The sequence below is a fragment of the Callithrix jacchus genome, chromosome 4, assembly GCF_049354715.1.
Source record: "Callithrix jacchus isolate 240 chromosome 4, calJac240_pri, whole genome shotgun sequence".
Taxonomy (NCBI): Eukaryota; Metazoa; Chordata; class Mammalia; order Primates; family Cebidae; genus Callithrix; species Callithrix jacchus.
Window position 1 is genome coordinate 41576638 of NC_133505.1, and position 13486 is coordinate 41590123.

A 13486-nucleotide genomic window follows, 5' to 3' on the forward strand; every position below is an offset into this window, starting at 1 on the left:
CTGTCTCAAAAAAAAAAAGAAAAGAAGGCCGGGCGCGGTGGCTCACGCCTATAATCCCAGCACTTTGGGAGGCTGAGGCAGGTGGATCATGAGGTCAAGAGATTGAGACCATCCTGGTCAACAAGGTGAAATCCCGTCTCTACTAAAAATACAAAAAAAAAAAATTAGCTGGGCATGGTGGTGCACGCCTGTAGTCCCAGCTACTTGGGAGGCTGAGGCAGGAGAATTGCTTGAACCCAGGAGGCAGAGGTTGTGGTGAGCCAAGATCGTGCCATTGCACTCCAGTCTGGGTAACAACAGCGAAACTCTGTCTCAAAAAAAAAGAAAAGAAAAGAAAACTTGAACCCAATAATAAGATCTAGATTTTGGCCAGGTGCCTGTAATCCCAACACTTCAGAGGCCGAGGTAGGATTGCTTGAGCCCCACAGTGGCTCCCGCCTGTAATCTCAGCACTTTGGGAGGCTAAGGTGGGTGGATCAATAGTGGTTAGGAGTTTGAGACCAACCTGGCCAAAATGGTGAAACCCAGTCTCTACTAAAAATACAAAAAAAAAAAAATTAGCCAGGCATGGTGGTGCACGCCTGTTATCCCAGCTACTTGGGAGGCTGAGACAGGAGAAACACTTGAACCCAGCAGGTGAAGGTTGCAGTGAGCCGAGAGCTCACCATTGCACTCCAGCCTGGGCAACAAAGTGAGACTCAGCCTCAAAAAAAAAAAAAAAATTAGCTAGGGCTGGTTGTGGTGGCTCATACCTGTAATCCCAGCACTTTGGGAGTCCAAGGAGGGCAATCCCTTGTGGTCAGGAATTCAAGACCAGCCTGGCCAACATGGTGAAATTGTCTCTACTAAAAATACAAAAAAAAAAAAGCTGGATGTGGTGGTGCATGCCTGTATTCCCAGCTACTGGGAAGGCTGAGGCAGGAAAATTGCTTGAACCTGGGAGACAGAGGTGGCAGTGATCCAGGATTGGGCCACTGCACTCCAGCCTGGGTGACAAAGACTCCCTCTCAAAAAAAAAAAAAGAAAGAAAAATTAGCTAGGTGTGGTGGCACACACCTGTGTTTCCAGCTACTTAGGAGGCTGAGTCAGGAGGATCACCTGACCTGGAGGTCAAGGTTGCAGTGGACTGTGATCACACCACTGCACTCTAGCCTGGGCAACACCAGCCTTGGCGACATAGTGAGACTGTTGCCCAGGCTGGAGTGCAGTGATGAGATCTTGGCTCACTGCAACCTCTGCCTCCCAGGGTCCAGTGATTCGCTGCCTCAGCCTCCCAAGTAGCTGGGATTACAGGCATGCACCACCATGCCTGGCTAGTTTTCGTATTTTTTTTTTTAGTAGAGATGTTGTTTTGCCATGTTGGCCAGGCTGGTCTTTACCTAATTTTGCATTTATACTTTTGGTATTCTTTCTCCTAAAACAGACCAACAAAATTGTGCAAGTTTCAGCCACCCACCAACCTACATCTGCCACACTTGCAGAGATAGTGTCTATATATGCAATCATGTGTTAACATATATCAGTATATATGTATAAACATGTACATACATATAAATACATGATCACTATTCTTTGCCTTGCTTTTCCTCACTTAATATCTTTTTTTTTTTTTTGAGATAGAGTTTCCAGCTTGTTACCCAGGCTGGAGTGCAATGGCGCCATCTCAGCTCACCGCAACCTCCGCCACCTGGGTTCAGGCAATTCTTCTACCTCAGCATCCTGAGTAGCTGGGATTACAGGCATGCGCCACCATGCCCAGATAATTTTTTTTTTTTTTTTCGTAGAGACGGGGTTTCACCATGTTGACCAGGATAGTCTCGATCTCTTGACCTTGTGATCCACCCACCTCGGCCTCCCAAAGTGCTGGGATTACAGGCATGAGCCACTGCGCCCGGCCTTCACTTAATATCTTGAAGTCAAACAGAGAGGTGCTTCCTTCTTTTTTTTTAAATTTAATTTAATGGAGATGTCTCTCAATATGTTGGCCAGGCTGGTTTCAAACTCCTGGGCTCAAGAGATTCACCTACCTTGGCCTCCCAAAGGCTGGGATTATAGGCATGAGCCGCCGCACAGGCCCCTTGTTTGTTATAAGTGCTCACTCAACTCTCAGAAATGTCCAGTGTAGTCCGGGCATGGTGGCTCACACATATAATCCCAGCACTTTGGGAGGCCATGGCAGGTGGATCACTTGATGTCAGGAGTTTAAGACTTGCTGGACTAACATGGTGAAATCCCATCTCTACTAAAAATACAAAAATTAGATGGGAGTGGTGGTGCATCCCTGTAATGCCAGCTACTCGGGAGGTTGAGGCAGGAGGACCACTTGAACCCGGAAAGCGGAGGTTGTAGTGAGCTGAGATTGTGCCACTGCACTCCAGCCTGGGCAACAGAGCAAGACACCGTCTCAAAAAAAATAAAAAACTGTCCAGTGTAAATGTATGTTATTTGAAGCAGAATTGCTAGGTCAAAGAATATATAAATACTTGATTTGGGTAGATAATTTTAAATTGCTTCCTGTAGAGGCTGCACCAGTGTACCTTCCTTCCTATCAGCAATATGTGACAGTATCACTTTCCTTTCCTCCTCCCTGTCAGCTGAGTGTGTTATCAAACTTTTTTTTTTTTGAGACAGAGTCTCACTTCGTCACTCAGGCTGGAGTGCAGTGGCATGATCTCGGCTCACTGCAACCTCCACTTCCTGGGTTCAAGCTATTTTCATGCCTCAGCCATCAGAGTAGCTGTGATTACAGGTGCATGCCACTACCAGCTAATTTCTATATTTTTTAGTAGAGACAGGGTTTCACTATTTTTTGTTTGTTTGTTTTGAGACAGGATCTTGCTCTGTTGCCCAGGCTAGAGTGCAGTAGCATGAACATGAATGGCTCACTCCAGCCTCAACCTCCCAGGCTCAACTGATTCTTCTGCCTCAGCCTCCCAAGTAGCTGGGATTCCAGGTGGGAGCCATCATGCCCTACCTTTTGGTGAGAGTGGCTAGCCACCAAGGCACACTGTAAAGGCCTTGGATAACAGGAAGTGGTAGAGAACTGCAGCCAATCTAATGCCTAGACAAATTCAAGGTGGGACCTATCAGGTACTATGCTTATTACTTGAGGGATTAAATTATCTGTACACCAAAGCCCCATGACACACAATTTACCTATATAACAAACCTATACATGTACCGCTGAACCTAAAGGTTAAAAAATAATTCAAAGTTTAGGCTACAGAGTATAAGTGAGAGACATTTAGCTATTGGGAGTTTATAAAAGACCCACAAACATCGCACAACAGCAAAAGTCAATTTGAACGTCTGCCACAGCCAGAGGAAACCAAAACCACTTCCAGTGTGTGCCTGTCAGGTAAAGTATTTTGTCCCTGTCACCTCCTCTGCTTCCGACTGTGAGGGGAAGGGCAGAGAGTCAGACACAGGAAGGCACAAAAGAAATGCTTGAGGCCAGGTGCAGTGGCTCTTGCCTGTAATCCCAACACTTTGGGAGGCCGAGGCAGGTGGATCACCTGAGGTCTGGAGTTCAAGTCCAGCCTGGCCAACATGGTAAAATCCTGTCTCTACTAAAAATACAAAAATTAGCCGGGCATGGTGGTGGGCACCTGTAATCCCAGCTACTCGGGAAGCTGAGGCAGGAGAAATGCTTGAACCCAGGAGGTGGAAGTTGCAGAGAGCCAAGATGGTGCCACTGCACTCCAGCCTGGGCGACAAGAGGGAAACTTCATCTCAAAAAAAAAAAAGAGAGAGAGAGAGAAATGCTTGAGTAAGCCAGCCACTCCGCAGCTTCCTATGTCAAGCCACTCAGGTGGAGCCAATTCAAAATGATGATTGGAGGATTTTTTTTGTTCCAGGGATTGAGCAGATATGCTCTGTGGCCTACCTGAGTTATCTTTCAGGGGCAGTGGGTGAATTAGACACAGGACAAATTTAAAGGGGTAAGGACATTGTGCTCAATGACTGCGCCTGTGAATAGTCCTGGCATTCCAGCCTGGGTAACACTGAGGGACCCCATCTCTAAAAATAGGGAGGTGGGACTGGAGAAAGCAGCTATCTGATACAACTTACAGGTCCACAGTTTCAGTGTACTGCCACAGAATCAAAATCATGACAGATTGGAGCAAGTGACAGGAAGGAAATAGTGTGACAGGGAGATAGAGATGGAGAGTGGGGAGAGATTTAGTTACTTGACAGAGTGGCCTGAAAAGAGCTCCCCACCGAGGCAACCTGAAGCAGGAGAATGCTCCAGCACTTTGGGCAGAGGGAGCAGCTGGTCCGAAAGTCCTGAGGTGAGAAAGACCTCAGCATATTCTTGGAAAATGGCTTTCTTTCTTCTTTTTTTAAAACCACAATTCATGGGGTAAAATAATACTTTTTTTTTTTTTTTTTTTAATGGAGTTTTTGCTCTTGTTGCCCAGGCTGGAGTGCAATGGCACGATCTCAGCTCACTGCAACCTACGCCTCCGGGTTTGAGCTAGTCTTCTGCTTCAGCCTCTGGAGTAGCTGGGGGGCATGTGCCACCATACCCAGCGAATTTTTGTATTATTAGTAGATATGGGGTTTCTCTATGTCAGTCAGGCTGGTCTTGAACTCCTGGATTTCAAGTGATCCACCTGCCTTGGCCTCCCAAAGCCTTGGGATTACAGGTGTGAGCCATCTCGCCTGGCCTGTTGTTTTTTTAAGACAGAATTTCACTCTCTCACCCAGGTTGGAGTACAGTGGCACGATCTTGGCTCGCTGCAACCTCTGCCTCTTGGGTTCAAGGGATTCTCTTGCCTCAGCCTCCGGAGCAGCTGGGAGCACAAGCACACACCACCATACCCAGCTAATTTTGTGTTTTAGTAGAGATGGAGTTTCACCATGTTGGCCAAGCTGATCTTGAACTCCTGACCTCAGGTGATCCTCCCACCTCAACCTCCCAAAGTGCTGGGATTATAGGCCTGAGCCACCATGCCCGGCCTGCTGTGTGTATTTTGAAGTTTTGTTCCATGCATGAACATGTAGGACCCTCATGTCTTCTTTATGAATTGCCTCTTTTATCATTATGTCCCTCCTTATCTCTGGTGTTACTTCTTACTGTGAAATGTCATTTGTTTGGTATTAATAATAGCCCCTGTGCTTTCATTTGATTGGTGTTAATTAGCATATGTCCCACAGAAATATGTGTATAATATCTTCCACAAACATTTCCTAAAATGTCCATAGCAGCATCACCCGCAGTAACTCCAGACTGGAAACTCCCGAAATGTTATCAACAATAGATGAGGTAAACTGTGGCGTAGCCTCACAATGGGATACTAAGGAAATGAGAATGGATGAACTACAACTGCACACAACAACGGGGATAAACCTCGCTGATATCACACTGCATTAGAGAAGCCAGACAAAACGAGGACAAACTGTGTGATTCCATTTATATAAAACAAAAAAGCCAACATTCATCTATGACGTTAGAGTCCAGAAGGAATTACCATGTGGGTAAAGAGGTGGGGCCTCCGGTAAGGTAATATTCTGTAATATTATGTTTCTTCATCCATGTGGTAGTTACAAGGCTGTTTACTTTGTGAAAAGAATCAAGTTGTATACTTTTTTTCATGTTTCAATTATTATTATTTTTTGTAGAGACGGGGTCTAACTATGTTGCACAGGCTGGTCTTGAAGTCCTGGACCCAAGTCATTTTCCCACCTCATTTTCCCAAAGTGTTAGGATTACAAATGTGAGCCACTGTAAAAATACAAACATTAGCCAGGCGTGGTGGTGTGTTCCTGTAGTCCTAGCTACTTGGGAGGCTGAGGCAGGAGAACTGTTTGAACCCGGGAAGTAGAGGTTACAGTGAGCCCAGATCAAGCCACTGCACTCCTGCCTGGGAGAGAGACGGCATCTCAAATAAATCAATGAATAGGCTGGGCATGGTGGTTCATGCCTGTAATCCCAGCGCTTTGGGAGGCTGAGGCAGGAGGATCACCTGAGGTTGGTAGTTTGAGACACATTTCTACTAAAAATACAAAAATTAGCTAGGTGTGGTGGTGTGCGCCTGTAATCCCAGCTACTCAGGAGACTGAGACAGGAGAACCTATGAGGCAGAGGTTGCAGTGAGCTGAGATGCTGCCACTTCACTCCCGGCTGGGCAACAGAGCAAGAGTCCATCTCAAAAAAATCCATAAAAATAACAATTTCAATACAGCCGTATAGAGTCCAGCCCTACAGGGTTCTGTGAGCCACTCATGCAGAGATGAGAAATTGTAGAAATAAAAGGCACAAGACGTGGAGATCAAGACAAGAGAGTCTGGGCCCAGTGAGTCCACTGCCACCGAATCTCGGAGACCAGCCGTGGCCCTGAATGCCTGGATGTTCTCACTTTTATTGAGTTGCAAATCTGGGGGCAGGGTAGGGAGGGCATGGCCTTGGTGGTCGGAGACTGGGGGCAGGGTAGATAGGGTGTGGCAGTGATGGGATCAAGTACATCACGTGTCACTCAAGTAGGGGCTCAGGAATTTCTGGCACCCTAAGTGAGGTAAGGAGCATAATGCATCAGCACTTTTTCCATACTTAACAAGAAACAACTAAAACATTAAGATTTACATTACTATTACTGATTATCTTTTCTGAGGCAAAAGGAACCAGGTGCAGAGGTAGAACATGAGAGTAGACATGGAGCGTGACCACTGGAGCACAGCATCACATAGAGACAGTTAAGCCCCCGATGTCTGTGGTCCTCCCTGACAGCCGTCAGGCCTTACCACAAGAGCTTGGAGAAGTGGACTTTTCTCCAAACTTCCCCAGGAAGGAGATGCCTCAGCCATTTTGGACGTCTCCTTCCCTGGCTGGCTAAACAGCAGGCACTTCCACAGTGCTGGTGCTGCGGCACAGCCGAGGTGCCCTCCAGCAAGCCTTTATGCGGATGTGACAGAGGACTTAAAGCATCTTGCCTTAGTGTCATTCATTTCACAATGTCAGATCACCTATGAATAACTAATAACTACTAGGGTTATATTTCTAGTTACTTTCTTCTTCATTATTTATATGGAAATAGGCTGAGGCCTTTTGCTCCTGCCTTGGCGCTTGTGGGATCTTCCCACCACACAGCTGATTTTGGTTAGATGGTATTCACTGTTTACCTATTACGACCACGCAAACATTGCTCACTGCAAAACTTCCCATCTTCCCTTGAATTAAGAATTGCCGTCCTGACATAGTGGTTCAGGCCTGTAATCCCAGCACTTTGGGAGGCTGAGGCGGGCGGATCACCAGAGGTCAGGAGTTCAAGAACAGCCTGACCAACATGGTGAAACCCTGTCTCTAACAACAACAAAAAATTTTTTTAAATTGCCTTTTTGTTATTGTTTCTATGTTCTGATCATTAGTTCACCCTCCAAACATCCCCCAGATAACTGCCCCAAAACTGTGTTTCTTAAAGCAGCAACCATTGTATTGGTTCATACAATGCAGTGGATCAGCAATTACAGCAGGGAATGACCTGGAGGAAAATATGCTGGCTCCTTCAATGTGCTGGGTCCTATCTCTCTAGAAATGTGTCCATCAGTTCTGGGAAATTTTCTTAAATTATTTCTTTGATGTTTTCCTTCCAACTGCTTTCTTTATTCTCTCTTTCTCCAACTCCCCAGATTAGATACTGGACCTCTTGGAATGATTCCTATTTTTATTTATTTATTTATTTATTTTGAGACAGTCTTGCTCTGTCACCCAGGCTGGAGTGCAGTGGTGTGATCTCAGCTCACTGCAACCTCTGCCTCCCAGGTTCAAGCGATTCTCCTTCCTCAGCCTCCCTAATAAGCTGGGATCACAGGTGCCTACCATCATGACTGGCTAGTTTTTGTGTTTTTGTTTTTGTTTCTTTTGAGACAAGAGTCTCACTCTTTGATTAGGCTGAAGTACAGTGGTGTGATCTTGGCTCACCGCAACCTCTACCTCCTGGGTTCAAGCAGTTCTCCTGCCTCAACCTCCCAAGTAGCTGGGACTACAGGCGTGTGCACCATGCCCAGCTAATTTTTGTATTTTTAGTTGATAAGGGGTTTCAACATGTTGGCCAGGCTGATCTCAAACTCCTGATCTCAGGTGATTTGCCCGCCTCTGCCCTGAAAAGTGTAATTTTTGTAGAGACAGGGTTTCACCAAGTTGGCCAGGCTGGTCTTGAATTCCTGACCTCAGGTTATCTGCCCACCTGGGGTGTGAGCCACTGCGTACAGCCCCTAATTTTTAAATTCTGCTTTTTTCTCATTTTTCATCTCTTTCTTTTCACTCTACTTTCTGGGAGATTTCACCAACTTCATCTTCCAACTTTTCTGGGCTATTTTTCATTTTTGCTACCATATTTTTATTTCTCTTTTCTGTGTGTGTGTGTGTGTGTGTGTGTGTGTGTGTGTGTGTGTGTGTGTGTTTGAGACAGAGTCTTGCTTTGTTGCCCAGGCTAGAGTTTGGTGGTGAGATCTTGGCTTACTGCAACCACCACCTCCTGGGTTCAAGGAATTCTAATGCCTCAGCTTCCCGAGTAGCTGGGATTACAGATGCATGCCACCACGCCTGGCTAATTTTTGTATTTTTAGTAAAGATGATGTTTCACCATGTGGTGTCGAACTTCTGACCTTGCAATCTGCCTGCCTTGGCCTCCCAAAGTGCTGGAATTACAGGCACAAGCCACCATGCCCAGTGCATGTATTCTAGTTATCAAGAGCTCTGTTTTGTCTCTAGATTTTTTATAGTATTTTTTTCTGAGTTCATGGATGTAATTTCCCTTCTTAACTCTCTTAAAGATATAGATAATAGATTATTTTGGTAAGTTTTCTTCCTTGTGTTTAGTCTCTATTTCCTCCAAGTTTTTCTTTTATTTTTGTTTTGCTTGATCTCTGTATTTCAAGTTAGAGGTCTTTCTTTCATTTCTGGTAATCTTCCTCTGCTTATATTTAAGAACTAGGTACTAAAAAGCTGATGAGCAGGGCCAGGCATGATGGCTCAAGCCTGTAATCCCAGCACTTTGGAAGGCCAAGGTGGGTGGACCACTTGAGGTCAAGAGTTTGCAACCAGCCTGGCTAACACGGTGAAACCCCGTTACTACTAAAAATACAAAAATTAGCCGGGTGTGGGGCAGACACCTGTAATCTCAGCTACTCTGGAGGCTGAGACAGGAGAATCGCTTGAACTCGGAAGGCAGAGGTTGCAGTGAGCTGAGATTGCGCCACTGCACTCCAGCCTGGCTGACAGAGCAAGACTCTGTCTCAAAAAAGTATATAAATAAATACAATTAAAATTAAGTAAAGTAAAATAGAAACCTGATGAGAAGCTTTGTTCACCTTGCATGGGACCTGGTGACTTTAATGTGATTTTCTTAGCTTGGGTTTCTCCCCCTAGACGTGGATTTGAGTGGAGTGCTCAGTGGAAACACAGATGGGGAGTAGGGATGTGAGACAGGGAAGCCAAGGCAGCCATGATGCTAACTGTGACTGGGAGTGACTAGGCTTAAGCCTGCAGAGAACCTTTGGGAAGAATGTAAAACATACACCTCAGAGTTATTGTATGCAAGAGCAAGGGAACTGGGGTAGTTATACATCAAATCCTGATAGTCATTGGTTGAGAGCTGCTCCTGCGGGTGTTAATTCCCTACTACTTCTACCGGCCTTGTTCCTGGGTAGAGTAACCTTTCCTGGCTGTGAAGAGAGACTTCAAGCAAACAGCCACAGACACTGGCAGAAGTCAGCAGAAGTACATTAAAGTGGGACTGCCAGGGAGGATGGATGGGCCAGTGATGCGCGTTACAGTGACCTAGCTGGTCTGTTACTTGGGAATTCCCATCAGTATTTTTAGGTCTTTTTTTCTTTCTCGTCCCGGTCAAGTGTCCTGGACAATCTCTTGTCTGGAGGGTTTCTGTCTGGATGAGGCCCAGACATGTGACCTGGTTGAGTAGTTCCAGCCATCCCCTAGCCATATGAACTTTCCAAGCTGAGGCTCTAGGCAGTGAGTGAAGAAGCTGTCTTGTCCTTTCATCCCCAGCAGACATCACATGGATCAGAGCCAAGCTGCGCCCTTGTGGAATTCCTGACCCTGCATTGTGACAAACATACAATGATTGCTGTTTTAAGAAACAGTTCTGGGGCAGTTTATTACACAGCAATAGAGCACCCAAGTAAACCAGAAAAGAAACTTTGGGTTACTGATGTTTGAGAGATTTCCTCTACGCATCAGGAAGACCTGGCAACATTTAGACTTGAACAGAGAGGGTATCTAAAAGTATATGTTGGTTTGGAAGAAAATATGCATTTTAGAATTTAAAAAAAACGCCAGGCACGGTGGCTCACACCTGTTATCCCAGCACTTTGGGAGGCTGAGGTGGACGGATCATGAGGTCGGGAAATCGAAACCATTCTGGCTAACATGGTGAAAACCAGTCTCTAAAAAAAACCAAAAATCTTTAGAAAGTATTACTTTTAGACTTTTTTTCTTTACCCATAGTTCCATTCCTTATTTTATTTTTTATTTTTTTGAGACAGACTCTCACTATGTGGGCCAGGCTGGAGTGCAGTGGCATGATCTCGGCTCACTGCAATCTCTGCCTCCCAGGTTCAAGCAATTCTTCTGCCTCAACCTCCTGAGTAGCTGGGATTACAGGCATCCACCACCAAAGTCAGCTGATTTTTGTATTTTTAGTACAGATGGGGTTTCACCATGTTGGCCAAGCTGGTTGGAACTCTTGACCTCAGGTGATCCACCTGCCTCAGCCTCCCAAAGTGTTGGGATTACAGGTGTGAGCCATGGTGCCCGGACCATAGTTCTGCTCTTTAAAAGCCCAAGTTTATATATTTACTTATTTCTTATAAATCATAAACCATGATGCTGTAAAAGCCCAAATTTAAAGACAAGAGTGGAAATGATCTCAGTACTTCCAGATCAGGTGGTATTTTTATCCATCTCAGGGGCTCAAGCAATCTGCCCACCTCAGCTTCCCAAAGTGTGCTTATGTCTTTAATGAAGACACACTTACACATAGACATATAGCTATGTGTAATCTATAACTAAGGTCTGAGTCCTGAAGACCTTCTTCTGGAGCCTCAGTGAATTTACTTACTCTAAATGGGTCCAGGTGCTGGGTGATTACCCGTATCTTTTTTTTTTTTTTTAATTGAGATGGAGTCTTACTCTGTCTCCCAGGCTGGAGTGCAGTGGTGCGATCTCAGCTCACTGCAACCTCCACCCGCTAGATTCAAGCGATTCTCCTGCCTCAGCCTCTCAAGTAGTTGGGATTACAGGTGCATGCCACCATGCCCAGCTAATGATTACCCTTATCTTGTCTCCTGTTAAATCATGGAGGTTGAGGAGTTCCTCAATAAAGTTGTTTGTGGAGGCCTGGGGAGTTTCTTCAGACCCCCAATAAAACTTGTTTAATCCTAAATGGGTCCTGTTAAGAATTCCTTCATTATTTTGTCACGCTTTAAGGCCCAGGAAAGGCCTAGGCAAAACTCTTCATGGGCTTTCGTTACATCCCAGCCTTTGTAGAAGGGCACTGGCTTTCAGTGTTTAACTTAACCACTCAGTCAGTACTGAAACAGTTGTTAGTGAGACCTGGCCTGCCACACCACCATGCCTGGCTGATTTTTTTTTTTGAGGCGGAGTCTCGCTGTTGTTACCCAGACTGGAGTGTAATGGCATGATCTCGGCTCACTGCAACCTCCGCCTCCTGGGTTCAAGCAATTCTCCTGCCTCAGCCTCCCGAGTAGCTGGGACTACAGGCACGCACCACCATGCCCAGCTAATTTTTGTATTTTTAGTAGAGACAGGGTTTGGTAGAGACCAAGGATGGTCTCGATCTCTTGACCTCGTGATCCACCTGCCTCGGCCTCCCAAAGTGCTGGGATTATAGGTGTGAGCCACCGCGCCTGGCGGCCTGGCTGATTTTTGTATTGGTAGTAGAGACAGGGTTTCACCATGTTGGCCAGGCTGGTCTCAAACTCCTGGCCTCAAGTGATCCACCTGCCTTGGCCTCCCAATGTGCTGGGATTATACGAGTGAGGCACTGCACCTGGCCATATTCTTGTTTTAAAAGTAGGGTCCGAACTCAGTGGCTCACATCTGTAATCTCAGCACTTTGGGAGGCCAAGGCAGGAGAACTGCTTGAGTCCAGGAGTTGAAGACCAGCTTAAGCAACACAGCTAATCCCCGTATCTAAAAAAAAAAAAAAAAAGTTAGCTGGGAGTGGTGCCATGCACCTGTAGTCCGAGCTACTCTAGAGGTCAAGATGGGACCCCAGGGAAGTTGAGGCGGTGAGTCAAGATCATGCCACTGCACTCCAGCCTGGGCAAGACAGGAAGACCCTGCCTCAAAAAATAAAAAATAAAGGCCAGGCAGGGTGGCTAACACCTGTAATCCTAGCACTTTGGGAGGCCGAGGCAGGCGAATCATGAGATTAGGAGCTCGACACCATCCTAGTCAACATGGTGAAACTCAGTCTCTACTAAAAATACAAAACCAAAAATTAGATGGGTGTGGTGGCGCATGCCTATAGTCCCAGCTATTTGGGAGGCTGAGGCATGAGAATCGCTTGAACCCGGGAGGTGGAGGTTGCAGTGAGCCGAGATGGTGACACTGCACTCCAGCCTGGGAGACAGAGCGAGAATCCATCTCAAATAAAGAAAGAAATAATAAAAATAAAATAAAATAAACCCCTGCAAGGAAGAAAGCACTTGTTTTTATATATTTATTTTTTTCTTTTTAACAGCTCAGTGGAGAAAGTACTCGTCTTTATAGAGTCCTCTCCGTGTAGTGCTAGCACAATCTCTCAAGAGGCAGCCCAATGTAGAGAAATGACAGTGAGGTTAGCAGTCCCAAGGAGCAGGGTTTGAATCCCGGCCCTTTCATGTTTTACCTATCGGGCTTTGGGGAAGTTATTCTGCCTCTTTCAGACTATGTGCCCTGTCTCATCATTAAAAAATGAGAATGAGGCCAAGTGCAGTGGCTCATGCCTGTAATTTCAACACTTGGGGAAGCAGTGGCAAGAGAACTGCTTGAGACCAAGAGTTCGAGACTAGCCTGGGCAACATAATGAGATTCAATCTCTACAAAAATATTTTGAAAATTAGTTGGGTGTGGTGGCACATGCCTGCGGTCCCAGCTACTCAGGAGGCTGAGGTGGGAGGATCACTTGAGCCCAGGAGTTCAAGGCTGCAGCGATTGTTCCATTGAACTCTAGCCTGGGTGATGAAGTGAGGCCCTGTCTCAAAAAAAAAAAAAAAAGTGAAAATTATAATACCTACTATGAAGGAGTGCTTTCAGAAGAAATGAGGCGCTGAGCTCGGTGGCTCATGCCTGTAATCCAGCGTTTTGGAAGGCCAAGGCCAGCAGATCACCTGAGGTCAGGAGTTTGAGACTAGCCTGACCAACATGGAGAAACCCCGTCTGTACTAAAAATACACAAATTAGCCAGGTACGTTGGTGCATCCCTGTAACCCGGGAGGCTCTGGGTTCAAGCTGTTCTCC